Source organism: Ovis aries, chromosome Y (genome assembly GCF_016772045.2).
Source record: "Ovis aries strain OAR_USU_Benz2616 breed Rambouillet chromosome Y, ARS-UI_Ramb_v3.0, whole genome shotgun sequence".
Taxonomy (NCBI): domain Eukaryota; kingdom Metazoa; phylum Chordata; class Mammalia; order Artiodactyla; family Bovidae; genus Ovis; species Ovis aries.
Genome location: NC_082741.1, coordinates 13654108 through 13660139, shown reverse-complemented (window position 1 = coordinate 13660139; position 6032 = coordinate 13654108). Strand labels below are relative to the sequence as shown.

Genomic DNA, 6032 nt, shown 5'->3' with positions numbered 1-6032 from the left:
GCCCTCTTAGACTTCTTATTCTTTTGGTACTTCTGCAGTAAAAATGTACAGTAGAATCCAAAAATGTAAAAGAATCAATGAGTGTTTGAATAATAAGGCAGAAGGTTAGGATTTCAGGAACAGATTTTAGGAAGTCTAAATTGGATCACTGACCTCCCACACGGTTTTCAAGATCTTTCAGTCATCAGCATTCTTATTAGGAGCATTTCAGACACTCAGAGAAAGTGAATTTTAATTTGAAGGGAGCACTTACATATTCACCAAGATTATACAGTTTACAATTTTCTACTCAGTGTGTCACATCTATCCTGTTCATACCAGTCCACATTATACGTTGATGGGTTTCCAAATCATTTAGGAAATAAAACCAAGGCACTACCCTGGTGGTCTAGTGTTTTAAGATTTTCACTGCAGGGTTCACGAGTTCAGTTCCTGGTTGGAAAAAAATGACCTGCGTCCTGTGGTGGCATGGTCACAAATAACAATGAAAACCCAAATTGTTTCAGATTACTCACTCCATGAATTAAAACAGCTGAATACGTACCTTTAATGGTGAAATTTTTACCAGATTTTTTTTTACCATATTTTTATAGATTTTTAAACATATGATAATACTCTACTATAGTGAAAGTGAAGTCACTCAGTCGTCTCCAGCTCTTTGCGATCCCGTGGACTGTACCCTCCCAGGCTCCTCCTTCTGTAGGATTCTCCAGGCTGGAATACTGGAATGGGTGGCCTACCTTCTTCAGGGGATCTTCCTAACCCAGGAATGAAACATGGGTCTGCATTGCAGGCAGGCATTTTACCCTCTGAGCCACCTGGGAAGCCCAATACTCTACTGATATTGTAATGCATTCTAAACCACACGAGAAATATGAAATGAGAAAAAAATTAGAAAATGTTGAAATATCATTAAATGTTCTAAAATTTTTTCTGTCCCAGTTTTGTTATCATTTCTCAGAGGCTCTAAAAATATAACACATATTTCTATTTTATGTATTTATGATGTTTTTGTCATCATCTTTTATGTATTTGGATTTATGAATTATGCAAATCTTAAAATGAGCATCTTAAAGAATCATCAGTTAAATCTTGACTTTAAAAAAAAAGCCAGTTTTATTTGAAAAAGTGGACCCCAGGTTTTATGAAACAGTTGCAAATGAGAAAGTATAAAAGGATTATATACAAAGAAAGAATCCAGTAATGAAATGTGTATTAAGTAGATGTCTATTTAGTGATGACTTTGTAGTTTATAGGTCGTTTATAATGCTGACAACAGATCTCATAGAAGTGCTGTCCTGTTTCTGACATTTTGTTTAGTTTAGCCAGAGATTCCCTGTGGCTAAATTAATACTGTGGAGGTACAACTGACAGTTATTTTCTCTGGTAAGCATGTGAAATTCACCACTTGCATAGTATGTTATTTGAGACCTGAAGGTTGTCAGCACTGAGCTGGAGTTGAAGGCAAGGAATCTAACCAAAGGGAACACTTGAATGCCAAGCCCCACAGATGTAAGCCTGTCCTTAGAAGGAAAAGAGAATAGCTTTCTGGAGCTGTGACTAAGCAGCTCAGTTGGGGAAAAGACTAAAGAAAATGGTAATGAAAAGAGTTTGTGTTAGTTTGGAAATTTTGTTTATGATTCTATGTTTTACATCAGAATCCCAGTTCTTGCCAGAGTCATTTATCCTGGTGATTTACTAGAGTGCCACTCCTGTGATCAGATTGAGTGAGAAGTATTTGATTGTGTACCACCTTTCTCTCTTTAGGAGGAAATAAGATGCTAAACTCCAATTAAAATGAATGCTGCTGCTTCAAAGTCGCTTCAGTCGTGTCTGACTCTGTGCGACCCCATAGAGGGCAGCCCACCAGGCTCCTCTGTGCCTGAGATTCTCCAGGCAAGAATAATGGAGTGGGTTGCCATTTCCTTCTCCAGTGTATGCATGCATGCTAAGTCTCTTCAATTGTGTCTGACTTTGCAACTCTATGGACAGCAGCCCTCCAGTCTTCTCTGATCACAGGATTCTCCAGGCAAGAATACTGAAGTGGGTTACCATTTTCTTCTCCCATTAAAATGAATAAGTTAATTTAAAACATTAAAACAAAAATAGCTTGTATAGCATGTGATGTTCTCATGCCGATCAAAGTGATTCAGTGAAAACAGATAGGAATCGAGAAAACAATCTGGGTTGTGTCCTTCACGTTAGTACAAAAGGATTGATTTTCAAAGTAGTGTAAAGAAGATCCATTATGTACTATTACAAGAATTAATTTTTCTGTACATCTGATGTTCTTTTCACTTACAGATCTGAATTGAACTCAGAGGTCTGAAGATTGTGCTACGGTTTGGATTGTGGTCATTACCTGTTAAGAAGAGTAACACTTCAGTATGAATGTAATTTAAAGCACACTGTGCCTTAAATACCCACTCCAGTGTTCTTGCCTGCAGAATCCCAGGGACGCGGTAGCCTGGTGATCTGCCATCTATGGGGTCACCCAGAGTTGGACACGACTGAAGCGACTTAGTAGCAGCAGCAGTGCCTTAAATAAACAATAGTGTGTTTTCATTGTTTTAAAGTATCATATTACTTTTAAAAACTTATGGAGATGAATTATTTTGAGGACAATGTTAACACTTTGTTCTTTCAATATAATGGAACTTAGGGGTAAAGACCACAATATCTGCTTAAAACGCTGGGAAGAAAGAAAGAAGAGAAAAGATTCCTCTCCTGTTTTGCCTCCAGTTAACAGGTGTTTTGAATAAATTGTCTCATCATCATAAGCCATAGTACGAACTCATCTGTTTGCAGAGTCTTTCTATATATTCCAATTATTTATATATTTTCTTGAAAATTTTGATAGAATTTAAGGAAAGTGGAAATATGCATTTGAAGTTAATAAAAGGGGCTATTTTCTTAAAAAACGTTGCCCAAGTGTAGTTTTATACCATTTGCTAACATATATTTTTTTCATCATTTTGTGTTGCCACTGTCATAAGAAGGGCATTTCCAAAGTAAAGCTATCAGAAGACAGACTGATTTTCAATTCATGTGATTAGAAGTTGCAGAAATTCTATACTAAGTAATCCTCACTCTTCTTAATACTGAAAGTTTTGACCTGTTTGTTCAGAGTGTTTTTGCTTAGCATTTTAAATATTTCTCAGGTACAACAGCCATTAAGGTAATATAACTAGCTGATCCTTTATAGAAAAAAAGTAGATTGTATGTCATTTTATTCTCAAAAGTCATATGTTTTGTAAGTAAATGGTGCTAAATTTGATGAATCATATAATCAGGTTGTGTAAGTGAAAATCTAATTTCATAACTAAATTCTGTAAACTTAGACTTTCGTAAATTTATCCCTTAGCTGAGATAAGGGAAAGGAAGGAACATCCACTGGAAAAATCGAGAAAGTGTTGCACGCAGTGTATTTTGGCCTTACTTTTTGTCACTGGTGTATTTTTGTGAGTGTGTATTTTCCTGCGAATTTAGATAACAACCTTGCTTTTTAACAGTGTGCTTTGAATATATCCTCTGTAGTAAGAGGAAATGAATTTCAGTGCTAGTTCATTAAACTCAATAAAATTATACTCGTGTGTAGTGAGAGACCATTCATCATGTAATTTCTGAAACACATTTCTTCTGAGAATTTATAGGGAATACACATTTAGCTGGTTTCTATAATATAAAAAAGGCGGGAGTACACCCTCAGATGGTTTCATTTCATGTTGCTGGAGTTTTCTTTCCCAAGCTGATAAACTGAAGTAGTCGTGAAGTCGCCCAGTCGTGTCCCACTGTTTGCGACCCCATGGACTATAGCCCAGCAGGCTCCTCCATTCATGGGATTCTCTAGGCAAGAGTACTGGAGTGGGTTGCTATTTCCTTCTCCAGGGGATCTTCCCGACCCAGGACTCGAACGCAGGTCTCCCGCATTGTAGGCAGATGCTTTACTGTCTGAGCCTTCAGGGAAGTCCTGATAAACTGAGTGTTTACATAAATAAATCCAAGAGAAAGTTCGCCGATGTGGTTTGTGGTGCTTCATCTGTGGAGTTCCTGAACCCTTATATGCTGAATGTATTTGAGATGCAGGATTACTTTTAGTATGCTGGAGAAAAACCTTGAGAAGCTGACTTCATGGATAATAAAAACTTCCTAGTTATTTAGTCTTTTTACATATCTTTCTTCAACCCTTTGCCAAAAATATCAGAATCTGCACACATGACAAAGTGAAAAACTTCTCTGTGGACTTTCTCAAACACATAGAGGTTTGCCCAAAGATTTATTCTATCCTGAAATTGTGTTCATTAGTTGTCATGGTCTGACCGTTGTACACTTGTTTGTTTGTTTGTTTATCTTCCTAAAAATTGTATACTGATGCCCTAACCCCAGAAGATGATAGCATTGGGAAGCAAGCCCTCTGGGATGTCCTTCTGCCACCACGGAGGAACTCTTGGCAAAGGAATGTCTCCACAAATGAAGGAGACCTCAGAGGGTTCGCCATAGCAGAGGGAGCAAGAACTCAGCAGTTTGCAAAGCAGAGGAGGATATACACCAGAACCATAACCCTACCAGCACACTGATGCTAGACTTCCCATGACTAGAAGTGAAACTTTCTGTTGTTGAAAAGCCAGTTTGTAGTATTTTGACATAAGAAATTGAATGAAGGGAAACACTGGTGACAGCACATTTTATTCTCACTCTTTAGTAACTGTGAGGGATAGTGTTTCATCTTGAGTTGCTTATGTGACATTTTACATGGAGGACTTATCTTGATACATGTCATGTAGAAATTGTTTAGATACATTTTTGTCAGGCCTAGAAACTTTATTCAAAATTGAATGTCCCACATTAATTGGTGCTAAAAAGTGAGTGATCTCTTTTGCTCCCTCTCCAGCCACTTGAAACATTCTGTAAGATGCCCTGAGGGGAGCACAAAGTAATATTTTAATGGAAACTTAACAGTTCTGTTTTGTAGGATTTTAGAGTGTGGGAACACACTTCTTGGCATCAAAACTTGACACTACCCTCATTCAAATCAGACATTGTTACATAGATTCAGAAGACAGGCTGGACCATGGACCCCCAACGCTGAAATTTCGGAAAGCAACCTTTCCATTTTTTTCAAATTATTTTAATGGGAAGACATTCAATTTACAATATTGGGTTAGTTGTTGCCTTACATCAACAAGAGCAGGTCACCAGTGTTCCCGCATCCAGAACCTTCCTCCCACCTCACTCCCCAGACTATTGCTCTTTGTTGTCCCAGAGCACTGGCTTTGGGTGCCCTGCCTCATGCACTGAACTTGCACCAGTCATCTGTCTATGTAGGGTAATGTACATCTTTCATTGCTATTCGCTCAAATCATCCCACCATTGCCCTCTCCACAGTCTGTTCTTTCCATCTCTGTCCCTTTTGCTGCGCTGCATGTTGGGTCATCATGACCATCTCTCCAAATTTCATACATATGCATTCCTACACAGGATCTGTATTTCTCTTTCTGACTTTACTTCATTCTGTAGAAGAGGCTCCTGTTTCACCCACCTCTCTAGAACTGACTCAAATGCACTCCTGTCCACAGCTGAGTAATAGTCCACCAGGTATATATACCACCACTCTCTTATCCATTCATCTGCAGTGGATATCTAGATTGTTTCCGTGTCCTAGCTATTGTAAATAGTCAGGCGATGAATATTGGTGTACACGTGTCTCTTTCACCTCTGCTTTCCTTGGGGTGTACACTGGGGTGATTGCTGGGTCATACGACAGTTCTATTTCCAGGTTTTTAAGAAATCATACGGTTTGTTGTGGCTATACCAGTTTTCCTTCCTACACAACAGTGTAAGTTGGTTACTTTTCACTCTCTCTCCTGTGTTCCTTATTTGAGACTTTGGGTGATGGTCGTTGTGACCAGTGTGAGATGACACCTCATTGTGGTATTGGCTATCATCTCTCTGATAATGAGTGATGTTGAGCATCTGTCCTGTGTTCATTAGCCATCTGTATATGTTCTCTGGAGAAATGTCTATTTAGTTTT

General features: G+C 38.4%; 1 pseudogene; it reads left to right on the top strand.

The window, feature by feature from the left end:
* LOC132659081 (testis-specific Y-encoded protein 1-like) overlaps window positions 1-6032 on the top strand; it is a 370693-nt pseudogene that overhangs the window by 361343 nt on the left and 3318 nt on the right.